Genomic DNA, 17,323 nt, shown 5'->3' on the forward strand with positions numbered 1-17,323 from the left:
CTAGAAGGCAACAGCTAATGGCTGGCATTTATAAAGCACTTTATAGTATTATCTCATTTGATCACATTAAACCTGGGAGGTAGGTGTTTTTATTTTTCTTACTTTATAGATGAGGAAACGGAAGCACAGAGGAGTAAAATTACTTGCTTAGGATCACACAGTTATAATGTGACTAGAACAGATTTTAAGTCAGGTCTTCCAAATTCCAAGTTCATCACTATGCCTGTTTTGTAGTGAGAAGAAAAAAGAAAAAGAGGAAGAAAAAGAAGAGAGAGAAGAAGAAGGAGGAGTGTCCCAGATAAGGGAAGAAACAGCCCATGCAAAGGCATAGAGATAGGAAACTGAAGCTCAAGCCTGAAAAATGTTACATGCATTTTTCTTTGGCAAACCCAAATCTCAAGACATCTCATACCTACTTCCCAGAGTCCTCCTTATTGAAAAGCCCTCAAGGCCAAGTTAGTGCTTGCCTTTCTGTGTGAGACCTCTTGACTGACATTGGGGTGGAAAATTTTCCATGAAACTCCATGTAAAATCTTCCTTTATTTAATTTCATCTTAATTGCCTCAATTAGGTTTCTTTAATATTTGCTTAACAGACTCTTACTTAGTCCATTCAGTTTTGAGCAACAGCTGCCAAATGGAGTCTTTGTTCAGAATTCTTTTACTAATGGGCTTCACACTAACCCTGTTTGTTTTCCACCAGGACAATTTCCAATAAACCTGAAAAACGTGTAGCTGGTTATTCGTTAAGCCCCCATGGGCCAGGCTCACTTGACAGCTGTCATTCATCTCATTCAGGTCCAGGAAATGGAAAAAATATTTGTTGTTTTTTCTCATGGAAAGCAATCTACTGTTGGGAGACAGGGTGTGGTGGGGGTTAATTTAGATGGATTTGGACAATTACATCTGAAAAGGTGTCAAAAGCCACTTTCTCTTTCAGAATCTCACATTCCCAATTCACTGGGGCCAAGTTTTCTTTCTCACCCCTCCAGTTTTCAGCTTTATTTCATTCAAATTACCCTGAATTTCAAAATTGGAAGGAAGCACAGAATCCATCCCCTTAAAAAAAAAAAAAAAAAAAAAAAAAACTTTGCCAAATGATCATCCAGGTTTTGATTAAAGGAAGGTCACTCACTACCCATATTTCAGTTCAGTCTATTTATAATTCTGAAGATGCTTCTCCACCCTCCTACCTCATTTTCCAACATCAGTCCTCAAAACAAAATTCCCAGGATCCCAGATTTTTAGCCAGAAGAACTCTCAGCTATCTACTTGAATCTTTTTTATAAATGAAGTACTAAAAGATCAGAAGGGGAAGTCATTTGTTTAAAGTCACACAAGAAGAATCAGAGCCAGAAATCAAACCCATAGTGAATCACTTTAAGCCCAGCATGTTTTTTCCCTGCTAAAACCAACAGCTTCCTGATTGCCCCAATGTCTTGGAATTCCTCTTTGGCAGGGTTGATGATCTGAAATGATAGTAGCAGGAATGAATCTAAATCATTCCAAACACTTTTTCTCATGTACTTGATCTGTGAAAGTATGGGGTAATCCAACAATATCTCCTAGAAACCTAGTGATGCTGCTTGGTCTGGCTATCCCTAATAGTACAATAAAAAGAGAACAGTCTTTGTTCAAATCCAACATACTGCTTTTAAATCTGTACTATTTGAAGTCATAATTATGCAAAAATATGGTAAGTTATTCCACCCTAATGTTGTCCTAATTCTGTCCACTTCCTTCTACTTTAGTTCATAAAAGTCTTCTCAGGTTTTCTCTGCATTCCCTTTATATCAATAATGTCCCATTGCAATATTACTGTGCTATTAAAAACATGACAAGCAGGATAGTTTCAGAAAATACCTGGGAAATATATGAACTGATGCAAAGTGAAGTGAGCAGAACAGTAGAATCAGGAGACACTGTACACAGTTACGGCAATATTGTAACAATGATCGACTGAGAAAGGCTCAGCTACTCTAATCAAGACAATGGTCCAAGAGCATTATGGGTCCTTTGGACCCATAAAATGAAAAATGCTATACACCTCCAGAGAGAGAACTGATGAGTTCCCAGTGCAGATTGAAGCAAAATTAAAAAAAAAATCTCCTTTTTAAAAATTTGGTTTTTTTCTCTTACAACATGTCAATTCAGAAATATATTTTGCATGCTTTCATATGCATAAATGACATGTTATTTGCCATCTCAAAGGATGGGGAAGGTATGGAGAGAATTTGGAACTCAACATTTTAAAAAATGAATGTTAAAATATTTTTTAAAATGTAATTGAGAAAGATTTAATGCAATAAAAATACTTTACTAAAATAATATTCCATTGCATTCACACATTATATGTTCAGTCATTCTCGATTTGTTTTCTATATGGGCCATAGAGAAAAACCATTCTTACTTTGTGTATGGACTGAGCTATGATCTCAACCCAATCAATTGGGCTTTGGTGGAGGGCACAAAAGAAATCAGAAAATAAAGACTGATTTGTTTCACTAGCTGCCATATATATATATATACATATATATATATACACACACACACATATATATATGTGTATGTGTGTATACATATATATATATACACATACACACACAATATATATATATATATATATATAGAGAGAGAGAGAGAGAGAGAGAGATAGATATATATCTTTCTGGAAAAATTTCACATTGAAGCTCCTCATGCACTCTTGCTCCAGGTGAACTGACCCACTAGTTGTTCCCCAAACTCTATACGTCATCTTCCCCATCTTCGATTTAAGCATTTAGAAACATTATTCTAAGAAGGGGTCCTTTGGCTTCACCAGCCTGCCAAAGGGGTGGATAAAACTGATTTAACTTTTCTGCACCTGTTTCTTCATCTGTAGAATGATAGGATTGGATTGATGATCTCTAGTTGCCTCCATTTCTAAATCTTATGATTCAATGACTATGGTGGGTGGGAGGATGGAGCTTGTCTTTGTATCTCAGCACAGTACCTGTCACATACCAGGTGCTTAACCCACACTGAATGGAATTGAATCGATCGGATCCTTAGCTTTGACTTTCTGCCCTAGATGGAAGAAATCACTCACACGCTCCCTCTGGGCCAAACAATAGCTCCAATTCTCCTATGGGCAAGCCAGACCCACAAAAGTTCAATTAGTAAGTCTTGGCAAATAAAGGCAACAAACAGTTTGGCAATTATGAATTCAGGCCAGGCTTGGCCTTCCCCCAGGCTCGATACTGTGTCCATGCCAGGCTTTTTCAAAGAGTGGCTTTGAAGGCTTCTAAAAAAGGTTCCATTTCCCAACAATCCGAGCTTTTGTTTGTGGTCTTTCTAAACTTGTCTTTGGCTCTCTCCCGGCTCCCTTTTGAAAAGGTGCTCATGAAGGACACTAATGTGTTCATCAGACCCCCTCCCCGTCCTCCTAGGAATATGTCAGCTCGTTCCCCTTCTTTCCAAGATGTCATCAAGAACTCACAATTTCCTTCTCATAGCATGGTGGATAACTCCAGTGGTTTGGGCCTTCACCAGGAAAATAGTTTATTGTTCTGTTTGATAATAAAGATTAAGAAGAACTAGAAAGAACTTCATAGGTCACCTAGTCCATTTTCCTCATTTTACAGTTAGAGAAACTGAGACTTAGAAAGATGGTGTGTCAACCACAGAATTCATAAGAAGCAGAGTTGAGATCTGAACTCAAGACTTCTATGATCCTCTGTTCTTTCTACTATAGGACGTTGCTTAGGATAACAATCAGTCTTGTGGAGTTTAGAATTAGCAGATGTGAGAGTTAATCCCAGACCTTTCTGGTTCATTATTCTTTCCACTATTTAACACTGCTTAAAATCATCATCATTATTATCAAGATAGGATATACAAAGTTATTCACATACATTTTCTTATTTGACCTCCATAATAACCTTGTTGAAGTGAATTCGACCTGGTATGTACCAGGCACTGTGCTGGGGATACAAAGACAATCCCCTTCTCCCAATATTCATTGAATCATAGATTTAGAAATAGAGACAACTAGAGATCATCAATCCAATGCTGTCATTTTACAGATGAAGAAACAGATACAGAAAAGTTAAATCAGGAGTTTTTGTGGTTTCATTCACCCTTTTGGCAGTCTGGTGAATTTTGATCCCCATTTTATGGATGACAAAACTGAGGTTAAATGACTTGCCCACCATCATACAAGATGGAAAAAGCTTTCAGACACCTTTGATAAGTCTTTTGATTGATAAGTAAGTTCTTCTGCCCCATCCCTAATTTTTCAATCATTTATTTCCCTATGTATCTGCTCACTGTTACCTTTCCCCAGAGTATCTTCAAGAACAGAGATTATTTTATTTTTACATTGGCGTTCCCAGTGTTGGTCCTGTGTCTTCTGCATAATAGGGACATAATAAAAGTTTTCTAATTTTAAATTCCTTGAAATTCAGCCATTTGTTTTGCCCCTTTTCTCACCTTACCGCAAACACCTTCAGAAGGGTCTCTAAACTGTCCCAGTTCATTGATGCATTGTTGGTGGAGTTGTGAATGAATCCAACCATTCTGGAGAGCAGTTTGGAACTATGCTCAAAAAGTTATCAAACTATGCATACCCTTTGATCCAGCAGTGTTACTACTAGGCTTATATCCCAAAGAGATCATAAAGAAGGGAAAGGGACCTGTATGTGCATGAATGTTTGTGGCAGCCCTTTTTGTAGTGGCTAGAAACTGGAAACTGAGTGGATGCCCATCAGTTGGAGAATGGCTGAATAAATTGTGGTATATGAATATTATGGAATATTATTGTTCTGTAAGAAATGACCAACAGGATGATTTCAGAAAGGCTTGGAGATACTTACACGAACTGATGCTGAGTGAAATGAGCAGGACCAGGAGATCATTATATACTTCAACAACAATACTATATGATGACCAGTTCTGATGGACCTGGCCATCCTCAGCAATGAGATCAACCAAATCATTTCCAATGGAGCAGTAATGAACTGAACCAGCTACGCCCAGAGAAAGAACTCTGGGAGATGACTAAAAACCATTACATTGAATTCCCAATCCCTATATTTATGCACACCTGCGTTTTTGATTTCCTTCACAAGCTAATTGTACAATATTTCAGAGTCTGATTCTTTTTGTACAGCAAAATAACAGTTTGGTCATGTATTAAAAAAATAAAATAAACTGTCCCAGTTTTTAAATGTCATGGGGTCTTAGAAATGGCTTCCTAGCTTAGTCACAAAAACAATGGAACTTGTTCATGGATAGTGATGGACTAAGGGAAGAGATGTGAGTCTTTTTCAAACAGTGTCTATGAACAGAATAATCAAAAGTTGTCTTTTTCCATTTAAGAAAGGGAAACAGTAGGCACCAGAGGTGCATTCCATTCCTTCTGGCATTTGGGATGATAAAGAACTCTTAGAGTTGGAAAGGAACTTGGAACACTGGATTTGGCAACAAAGGACTGGGTTCAAATTCACAGCTCTTCCTCTTATAACCTGTATGACTTCAGGGATGTCATTTAACCTTTCTAGAGATCTCAATTTCCTCATCTGTAAAAATAAGAGAGTTTGGATTAGATAAACCCTTAGGTCTTTTCCAACTCAAAATTTGTGATATTATAAACCCATTCATGGACAGAAGGGAAATTGAGGTCGGGAACTGGCCTGGGAGTCCAAGCTCAAGTGCAATCTCTCCCAAAGTAGAATTCAAATCTATGTCTCTCTCAAAGTAGAATTAAATGCTATGTCCTCAGGCTTTAAATGTTAGCAAGGACCTTGGAGATTATGCTTTACGGGTGAGTAGGTCATTGCTCCCTTCCAGCTAGATTGTAAGCTAAGGAGCAGGGTTTATTTTTACTTTTGTCTTTGTAACCTCTGAGCCTAACACTGTGCCTGTTGTCGTACATAGTAGGCACTTAATAAATTCTCATTGATCAATTTTATATATATATATATATATATATGTAAACATATATATATATATACACCTATAACTACCTTTCATATACATCTCCATACATATACAGCTATATATATATATGTGTGTGTATCTATCTATCTATACCTATATATATAAATATAGGTATCTAGGTATAGATGTGTATATATATACACACATAAAACCCTACATACCTGCTTACATATATATACACACACAACACACATACATATACATGCATATGTGTATTACCCATCTATTTATACTTATATATACAAATATAGCTATGTGGTACATGTAGGTATAGGTGCATAGACATTATATATACAAATATATAAAATACTTAGATTCCCACACCTACATTTACCTATATACATGCAACCAAAGAATACATACACACAGACACACACACACATATATAGGTATGTGTATCTCATCTACCTATATCTCTCTGTACAAATATAGGTATATAGGTATATGTAAGTATAGGGGTGTGTGTGTGTGTGTATATATATATATATATATACACACACACATATATAAAAAAACCTATGCACTTACACTTACACGTACCTGCATAAATACAAATATACACATAATACACATATATGTATTATGTGGGTATATCTATCTATCAGATATAGGAATATAGTATATGTATGTATAGGTAAATAGGTGTATATATACATTATGTACATATATTACATGTAACACTTAGACCCCTACCCTTACATTTATCTATATACATGCACCTAAAGAATACACACACACAAACATACATATATATGCCTATATATGCATATGTATCCATATATCTATATATACAAATATAAGTGTATAGGTATAGATATACAGGTGTGTATATACATACATATATAAAAATCTATATACCTACATACCTGCACACATATATATATATACATACTTGCATACACTTATAAATATGTGTATTTAGCTACCTATCTATACAAATATAATTATGTAGATAGGGATGCATAAGGTGTGTATATACTCATATATGTAATACTTAGGCACATATATTTACCTACACACCTGCATCCCCAAAATACACACACACACACACACACACACACACACACACACATACTTATATACTTATATACATATGCGTATTTACCTATCTATACCTGTATATACAAATATAGGTATGTAGGTGTATGTAGGTAGGGATGCATAAGGTGTGTATATACTTAGATATGCAACACTTAGGCACATATATTTATCTACACACCTGCAATCCCAAAATACACACACACACACACACACACACTTATATACGTATACATATTTGCCTGTCTGTACCTGTATTTACAAATATAGGTATGTAGGTGTAGATGCATGGGAATGTACACACACACACACACACATATACCTGCCCACAAACACACACACATATATATCATTATAAGTGAGACAGCTGAAGCTCAAGGAAGTTGTGTTTGACCCAAGACTACACAGCAACTTAAAAACAGATACAAGTATAAAACTCAAGTTTTCTAAATCCCAGATTTCCAGGTCAACGCTCTTACCTAATAAGTTTCTAAAAAAAACCTTTGAGTCTGTCTCTCAAGTTTATTACTTTTTAAAGAGCCACACATGGCTTAAAATGGTAAAAGTGGGAGGGCAAGTCTTCCCGTAGAACAAGTCCTGGGTGCCATTTCTGAGATGAGTTAGGAATCGTCCTTCATTTTTAAGCCGGAAGAACATAGATTTATAGGTGGAAGAGACAAAGAGGCCATCTAGTGTAAACCTCTTATTTTACAGATAAACCAAGTCTCAGGGCCGGCAAGTGACTTGTTCGTTGTCACCCAGGTGATAAGTCAGAGGTATCTGAGCCCACATCTATTGTTCTTTCCATTTTCAGCTTTAAATGAGGAATGCTCCCAGGGAAGTTGTGAACCTTGATTTTCACTGGGCAAATCTGCTGCTGAGCTCCCAATTTTCACAGAGTGCTGAATCCAAGAACTGTTCGTTGGAATAAAGCCCAATGATTGGGTCAAATAAAAGGAAGCCATTAACCATCCCTCCAAGGACAGGTTCTCTTGGCCAAGTTTCCATAGTGTTACTTCCTTCAGAGAACTTGATGTTACACAAATTCTCTGGAAAGGGAAATAGGAGCAGAACATTGGAGAATGTCCTGGGTGGGGACTATGAAGTCCTAGGTGCAGAAATGTGTTTCATAAACATTTTGCTTGTGGTTGAATAAAGGTTATCTGTTAGCAAGCCCATATCCTTCACGTCTTCTCCCTTCCATGTTTTTATTTATGTGGTTCTCTTTGCTTGCAAGGACAGGGTGCTGATCCTGGAGTCTCCTCAAGTCTTCATCATGAAGACTCATCTCCCTGAATTCATGTCCTCAGACACTTATTAGTTGTATGACTCTGGGCAAGTTGCTTAACCCTCTTTGCCTCAGTTTACCCATCTGTAAAATAAACTGGAGAAAGAAGTGGCAAATCACTCCAGGATATCTATCAAGAGGACCACAAATAGAATCTCAAAAAGTTAGATATGGCAGCAATAAATGTACTTGTAATGTTTGATTTCCCTCATAGAATTTCACAATTTCAGAATTAAATGGGACCTCAGATATCATCTAGCCCAATTCACCTAAGGAAGAATGCCATCCATAACATGTTTAATGAATCTCTGCCTAGAGATCTTGGGAGGGAAAAAGCCATTACTTCTCAAAGCAGTCCATTTCCCTTTGAGACAGCCTGAATTTTTTCTTCCAATGAGCTGAAATTTGCCTCTTGGCCACTTCTATCGGTTAGAGTTCTGACCTCTGGTACCAAGCAGAATACATTTTAAAATTTTAATTTGATCATTTTTTTCCCATTTAAAAAGTATTCTTCCCCCACCCCCTTATTCTCCTTGCTTTCCCATTTAAGCAGCACAATCTGTGGTTGTTGTTTGTCCTTCATTCTCAAAGAGAACCGTGAGTGAATGAGGGCTGTGCAGGGTCACTTGCTTCACTTTCTCCTCCAGAGTCCTGTGGGTCCAGTAGTCAGATATAGGCCAGGATGACCAAACTGACCTTGGATGCAGTGGGAGACCTTGGCCCTTTTAAGTCTTTAACAGGTCTCAGTTTGATGGAGGCAATCCCCACTCAGTAATTAAGACTAGGTAAGAAATGAGGCAGAGAATGATCTCCTTTACCTAAATTAAAAAAAATCAATTTGAGAAGGGAAGACACTTAGGGATTTTGATCAAAAAGAACAATTGCTATTTACATTCACTCTGAGCCAATCAGCACCCGAACAATGATCAAATGGGCCTTGGGCCTGTTGTTGGCTGGTCCAAGAGTGCCAGAGTAATTTGAGTTTAAGGCAAGATCCTAGCTCCTAATCCTCAAAATGTTAAGATCTTGCAAAATGTGTTTCTTCCAAAGTAACATTTTTGAAACTGTTTCCCATGAGTTTTAAACTGACAATTGACTCCATCCTACCCTCCATAGAACAATTAAGAGGGGGCATATAACAAATATTCCTGGGCAAAGCAAATGCCCACCTTGTCCATGTTTGAAAACATATCTCATTCTGCATTTTTAGACCACGACTTCTGGATATGGGTCTTGCTTTATCATTGGTCCTCTGGAATCAATTGGGTTGTTCATACATTAATCAGAGCTCTCACATCTTTCAGCTGTTGTTTGTACAATGTTATCATATTAGTTTTTCTCCTTCTTTCTCAGTTCTGCATCTGTTTGAAGGCAACTTTTCCCAATTACTTCAGAAAGTATCCCTGTCATTTTTTCTTGTGGAGCAGTAATATTCCATTCCATTCCATTATGTAGCATAATTTCCCTAGCTATTTCCCAATATGGGGACAGCCTTCCTTATCTTTCAGTTTTATGATACTCTGAACAGTGTTGCTAGAAATATTTTGTATGTATGTATGTATGCATGTTCCTTTTTCTTTGATCTCTGGGTTGGGGATGGGCAGAAAACATCTAACCCCTGCTCTTGAGGACCTTTTGAATATTTAAAGATAGGATCATAGAGCTTAGACTGGATAGGAGCCTTGGTGATCATCTAGTCCAACGGTCTCAGATTAGAGATAAGGAAGCAGAGTCCTGGTGAACTCAAAAGTCATTGATTGAGGGCTGGCAGGAGCCTTAGAAGAGCCTTTCTTTCTTTCCTTCTTTCTTTTTTTCCTTCCTTCTTTCTTTCCTTCTTTCTTTCTTTCCTTTCCCCTTTCTTTTCCCCTTTCCTTTCCCCTTTCCTTTCCCCTTTCCCCTTTCCCCTTTCCTTTCTCCTTTCCTTTTTCCTTTCTCCTTTCCTTTTTCCTTTCTCCTTTCCTTTTTCCTTTCTCCTTTCCTTTTTCCTTTCCTTTTCCTTTCCTTTTTCCTTTCCTTTTTCCTTTCCTTTTTCCTTTCTCCTTTTCTTTTTCCTTTCCCCTTTCCTTTTTCCTTTTTCCTTTCCTTTTTCCTTTCCTTTTTCCTTTCCTTTCCTTTCTCCTTTCTCCTTTCTCCTTTCTCCTTTCTCCTTTCTCCTTTCTCCTTTCTCCTTTCTCCTTTCTCCTTCTCCTTTCTCCTCTTTCCTTTCCCCTTTCCTTTTTCCTTTCCTTTTTCCTTTCCTCAATTGAGGTTAAGTGACTTTCCCAGAGTCATAGAGCTAGTAAGTGTCAAATGTCAAAAGTGTCTGGATTTAAATTCAGGTCCTTCCAACTCCAGGGTTGGTGCTCTATCCACTGAGCCACCCAGCTGTCCCCATTATTGTTTTTTCAAGTGAAACTCACATCTAATGGTCTTGAAGACCATCAAATGCAATGGTTGATCTCCTTTGGGAGCATTTGGGTTTGCCAATGTCCTTCCTAAAACATGATGTTTCACCAAACTTGGCCCTAGAGAAGAGAAAGAAGTGCCTTTGTGACTTCTTTTAGGTAGAAGTGTTCTATGAGTGTGTAACTTTGCATATGTTCTCTAACTTCATTGAGATATTAGTGAAATTTGCTGAATTGTGCCCTCCCTCTTTAAGCCTTTTTCTTCCTCTTTGGCAAAAGAATTGTTTACTGGGCATGGGGAGATGTTATATTGGAAGAGGAAGTGATTATAAAAAGATCAATGCAAATGAACGATTTTTATTTTTATTTTTTTTCATTTTTTATTAAAGCTTTTTATTTTCAAAACATATGCATGACCCTTGCAAAACCTTGTGTTCCAATTTCCCCCTTTCCCCTCACCCCCTCCCTTAGATGGCAAGCAATCCAATATATGTTAAAATATGTTAAATCTAATATTTGTATACATATTTATACAATAATCTTGCTGCACAAAAAAAAAACAGATCAAAAAGGAAAAAAATGAGAAAGAAAACAAAATATAAGAAAACAACAACAAAAAGAGTGAGAATGCTATGTTGTGATCCACACAAAGTTCCCATAGTCCCTCTCTGGATGTATAGATAGCTCTCTCCATCAGAACATCATTGGACATGGCTTGAATCATCTCATTGTTGAAAAGAGCCACGTCCATCAGAATTGATCATCAAATAATCTTGTTGTTGCTGCGTACAATGATCTCTTGATTCTGCTCATTTCACTCAGCATAAGTTCATGTAAGTCTCTCCAGGCCTCTCTGAAATCATCCTGCTGATCATTTCTTTTTTTTTTTTTTTTTATTTAATAGCCTTTTATTTACAGGATATATACATGGGTAACTTTACAGGATTAACAATTGCCAAACCTCTTGTTCCAATTTTTCACCTCTTACCCCCCCCCTCCCCTAGATGGCAGGATGACCAGTAGATGTTAAATATATTAAAATATAACTTAGATACACAATAAGTATACATGACCAAAACATTATTTTGCTGTACAAAAAGAATCAGACTCTGAATTATTGTACAATTAGCTTGTGAAGGAAATCAAAAATGCAGGTGGGCATAAATATAGGGATTGGGAATTCAATGTAATGGTTTTTAGTCATCTCCCAGAGTTCTTTTTCTGGGCATAGCTAGTTCAGTTCAAATGAACGATTTTTAAAAATCAACTACGTAAAAGCCAAAAAAAGTTGAATTAAATTAAATGAAGTGCTTAGACTTGAACACATTTATCCCATAGATATATTTCCTTTTTACCCTTTTAAAATTTATCCATCTTTCAAAGACCAAGTCAAACTCCCCTTCTCCCTTGAAGTCTTCATGGTCTGGAATAGGCAACTAGGCAGTACCATTGATAAAGTGCTAGACCTGCAGTAGTTCAAGTCTGGCCTCAGATACAGATTTGCCTTTGGCAAATCACTTAATCTCTGCCTCAGTTTCCTCAAGGGTAAAATGGGCATAATAATAGTTCCCATTTTCTAGGACTATTATGAAAATCAAATGAGACAATATTTGCAAAGTGCTTAGCACACTATCTGGCATATAGTAGGTGATTAATAATGGCTTGCTCTCTCTTTTTCTCTCTCTCTAGCCTGCAGTGACCTCTATCCTCTTTTAACCCTTAAGGCAATTATTTTCAATTTCACATAATTTCGCATTTGATTGCATATTTTCCATCCTACTCTCTTAATTGTTTCATTAAGTATGTCTCAATATTAATAGCTAGAATTATGTATTGCTTTAAGGTTTGTGAAGCTTTACATTATCTCATTTGATCTTCACAATGATGATTGTGATCATTAATGATGATTAATATTTATATGGCACTTTAAAATTTACAAAGCACTTTATATACAGAGTCCTCTCAAAATTTTAACAAAGTTTTAAGTCGATAAAGTGCCCAAATACAGAGGACAAAATACGGACAATTGCTAATAAAGCTTAAGACTGCTTTAAGATTTTGGAGGAAATATATACATGTATACATACACACATATGTATATTATAGGTATAGACACATATGTTATGTATATACAATATGTATGTTATATATAATATATATAATACATAAATATATATGTATGGGTATATATGCATATATTCTCAGTTAATCCTCATAGCCATCCTAGAGGTAGATATTGTTATTATCTCCATTTTACAGCTGAGTTAAGTGAGGCAGACATGGGTTAAGTAACTTGCTCTGAGCCCCACAGCTAGTAAATAACAAGGCAGAATTTCAGCTTGGTTTTTCCTGACTCCCAAGTTGATCCCTCTCTCATCAACCAGATTAGAAGTTCTTAGATGACAGAGAAAAGTCACACTGCTGTTTTCCCCTGGCACGGCTTTGGGTTCATAGTAGCTGCCCCCAAAATATAGAGTGCAGAGATCTGTGCTTGGCCCTGAGCCCTATACCAGGTATTCATAGTTCCTCACAGTGATGGAGTGGTCAGAGCTTATTGGGAGACATTTTGTTCTGGAAGGACAAAGGACTGGAAAAGCTGTAAATGTGGAGAGAATGCCTTTTTTGCCCTCGGTCCTGAATGGACAGGGGAATAAATTGTGGTGAAATAAAAAAGATTTATCTATGAATGGGCCCTCAATGGATCAAAAATCCATTCAGGGAGAGATTTGTTTCATCCTATCTATTCCTTACTAAGTGGTTCTGGTTTCCTTATGTCACATTTCTTTCCTTCCCTGTGGGTTTGCAGCCATGTGTCTGGAGCTCAGTGACCAACAGAATCATATCCTTGGGGATATGAATGGAAGAGGAGAGTCATAGGAAATCACATGAAAATTTTCCACTTTGTAGGACAAGACTACCCAAGCACTTAGTAATCTCTGAGCTCTTTGCCAGTGGCCCTGGACCTACTAGATACACCCAAAGGAATGCTGTCTTGCTGACCTGGAAACAGAGATTAATCAGAGAGCTCTCTCTCTCTCTCTCGCTCTCTCTCTCTCGCTCTCTCTCTCTCTGTATGTGTTGGGGGTTGGGGGTGATATAACATGAGACTTCTTTGAGTGGGGAGGCTTATCTGGTGGATCACAAAGCTGGAAAAGCAATAGGGAAATTCTTTCTGTTTCCTCTATCTTTGTCTCTGGCTCTCCTCTCCTCTCTCCTTTATATCTTCCTCTTCCTCTCCTCCTCCTCCTCCTCTTCCTCCTCCTCCTTCTTTCTTTCTCTCTCTCTGTGTCTCCATGTCTCTCTCTCTCCCTCTCCCTCTCCCTCTCCCTCTCCCTTCCCTCTGTCCCTCTTTAGATCCCAAACTATGGCTCACTTGGCAACAGCAAGTGGGCTAGTCTGAAAAGGGAATTGAACAGCCCCTGTGAAGTACGGCCAACAGCCCAGTTATGCTGCTGATGACAGCGTCCTACTCTCTTTATTCTCACTTTCTCCATCCTCGTTCTCGAGTACACTAACCCCATGAGCGTCTGCCTAGTTCTGGCTTTTGGAGTAACCTTGCTGTTTCATACTAGGGGCCAGGGAGGAAACAAGTACTTTGAGGGCAAGGCAATTGAGCTGACACCCGGGAATCTGGGAATGATCCATGATTTTTCTTTCAGGTCTCATGGTTCTCTCCTGACTCACTCTAAGCTCATGGCCTTCCCTTAAGGTCCAATTTTAATTACCTCCCACCATTACACTGTTTTTCTGCCTCCCAGAATTTGGGGAATTAGGATCTCTCTCCCTTCCAAAAGGTGCCAACATTCCTGATTATGGCTTGGGGAACATCAATGATATCCCAGGAGTTTCTTTGGTTTGGAGGTAGTTCTGAGCATCACAGAATTTCAGTTAGAAAGGATATTAGAGAGCTGAACAAGTGTCTCTACTACCATAAGGTCAGCCATTCTTTATTTGAAAACTTCCAATAAAGGGAAACTCATTACCTCCCCACAGAGCCCATTCTTTGTTGTGATGTCATTTTGGGTCTTGTCCAACTCTTGGTGACCCCATTTGGAGTTTTCCTGGCAAAAATCCTGAAGTGGCTTGGCACTTCCTTCTTTAGCTCATTTTACAGATAAGGAAACTGAGGCAAGCAGGGTTAAGGGATTTGCCTAGGATCACCCAGCTAGTAAATGTCTGAGGCTGGATTTGAAATAAGGAAGAGAAGTCTTTTTCACTCCAGGTCCAGCTTTCTGTCCACTGCTGTCCCAGCTGTCCCCACCTCACTCCCTTATGTCAAGATGGAATCAATTTCTTGGCAATCTTTACTCATTTTACTTTACTCATGATCTTCCCCCCCCCCCCCCAATGATGATGCCTTCAAACCACTGAATAGGTATTCAAATGAATGATGAGAAGACCAGTAGTCGTGTGGTCTATAACATCCTTGTGGCAAAACCTGCTGGATTTAGAGGCAGACAACCCGAGTTCAAATCCCAGTTTGCACTTACTTTTTTGTATGAACTGGGTAAACCAATTTCTTCATCAGTAAAATAGGGAGAGTGTCTGGTTAGAGTTAATGCTCTCTAAATTTTCTTCCAGTTCCAAATCCCATGATCCTATGAGCTCAAGACTTTAGTAAGATAAAAGTAACTCTATTACCCAGCTCCCTTTCCTCAACCCCCAAAGAAAAATTGGATCTAAATGATATAAAGCAGAAAATACTAGTATAACAAAGAAGGCAGAGGCAGGAAGGAGACAGAACAATGAGTTCAGAAGGATATCATTTAGTCTAGTCACGTCCTTTGGCAGATGAGAAAGTGTAAGCCCCCAAAGGGCAGGTGTCTTGTTCAAGGTCACATAGTCCAAGATGGGGCTTATGTCCCTCAGTTCTGCCATTTTGTTCTGCTGTTATAGATTTCATCCTTTGGGTAGTTGGCTGGTGATGGATGCCACGTGCCCAGCTTAGAGTTACCTACCTGATTGTACTGAACAATCTCAGTCCCCAACCAAGTTCTAGCTAGTGTTTTTTTAGATAAAATGCCAGAAAAACACCAAAGGCTCTCCTTGGAGAAAACACTGGAGGTATCATGCTGAAATAAGGTCTCTAAAAGTCCCTCTTATTTTGTTGGGAAAAGATGTCGTGGAATTGATTCCTAAAAGCACCGACAAGGCATAACTTGTGAAATATGTAGAAAAGACCAAGAACCCAAAGTCAGAAATCCCAAATTTGATCCTAAATCTAAATTTCACCTCTGACACTTATGAACCATGTGATTTTCAGTAAATCAATTAATGTTCATGAATCTCAGTTTCCTTATCTATGAAATGAAGAGTTCTAAATCAATCATCCCATAAGGAACATAAATTTTGACTGTTAGAGATAGCAAAAACTTGTAGCTCATTTAATTCAATACCCTCATTTTTTTTAGTGAACGAAATGAGTTACAGACAGATGAAGCGATTTATTCAAGGCCACTTAGCCAGGTAAAATCAGAGCTTTGACATGAACCCAGTTATCTGAATTTGACAGCTTATTTCATTATACTGTCAATGTTAAAAAAAATACACATTTACATTCTGTCCTCCCTGAACTTTTAATTTTAGTTTAGATGGACCAACTCTAGCTAATATATTACCAAGATAGTTACAAGACATCATTCCTCAAGCTGTAATCCTGTCCCGATACAATATACAATTAAATTTTGTACCGGATGACTGACATGGCTGATTCCATGTTGGTCCAGCTGTGATTTCTCAAGAAGCCAATCTCTACATCAATTAGGCCTTCGGAATAATCTTTGGATTGTGACTAAGCACCTTTTAAAATACACTTATTATTGCACCTGAGTTACAGAGGTCATTGATTCATAAATAACCAATTGTTCCCAGTTATTTAGCCAAGGAATTGGCCACCTTGATTGTGAATGAATACATGAAAAGATAGCAGGATACTCACTACTACCAATGCTATTACAACTGATGGCTACCCTTAATGTAGCATTTTAGTCCAATTCTATCAATCCATTAAGCTTTTATTAAGTGACTACTACTTATAAGGTAATGCAAGATGCAGAGAACGCACACAAAAAAATGAAAAATGTCCCATTTTCTCAAGAAGTTTACATTCCAATAAAGAGATATATGTAACTGGATAAACATATATATAAAGTAATTTGAGGAGGGAAAGAGGAATAACTCCTAGAGGAATCAAGAAAGTCAATACAAAAGAAGTGATCATGAGCTGATCTTTGAAGGAAGCCAGGGATTCCAAACAACAAAGATGAGGAATCTAGGTTATTCCTTCTGGGAAAACTTATTTTTCAAAGGTATGGAAGTAGGAGATGGGATATGGAGTCTGGAAATAGTAAAGCCCCTTTCAACTTCTAACTATCTGATCTTATGATAGTGATTAATAGTTAGTTCATTTGGAACCTGTCAACATGACAGCCTGGTTTCTGTGACTTCCATGAAGTACACGGGGCATTTTTGCAAAGTAGCTGTTATCTTTCAAATATATCAATCAGGGTAAATTTTACCCCTAGGACAAGTGGTAAAAACCTTAAGCCTTTCCTCTGTCATATGGCCTTGGGCCAATCCTCGTGTCTGGTCTGACCATGTCCTATCACAATTTTTTTATTTTCTTCTTCTTCATT

The sequence above is a fragment of the Sarcophilus harrisii genome, chromosome 6 (genome assembly GCF_902635505.1).
Source record: "Sarcophilus harrisii chromosome 6, mSarHar1.11, whole genome shotgun sequence".
NCBI classification, from domain to species: domain Eukaryota; kingdom Metazoa; phylum Chordata; class Mammalia; order Dasyuromorphia; family Dasyuridae; genus Sarcophilus; species Sarcophilus harrisii.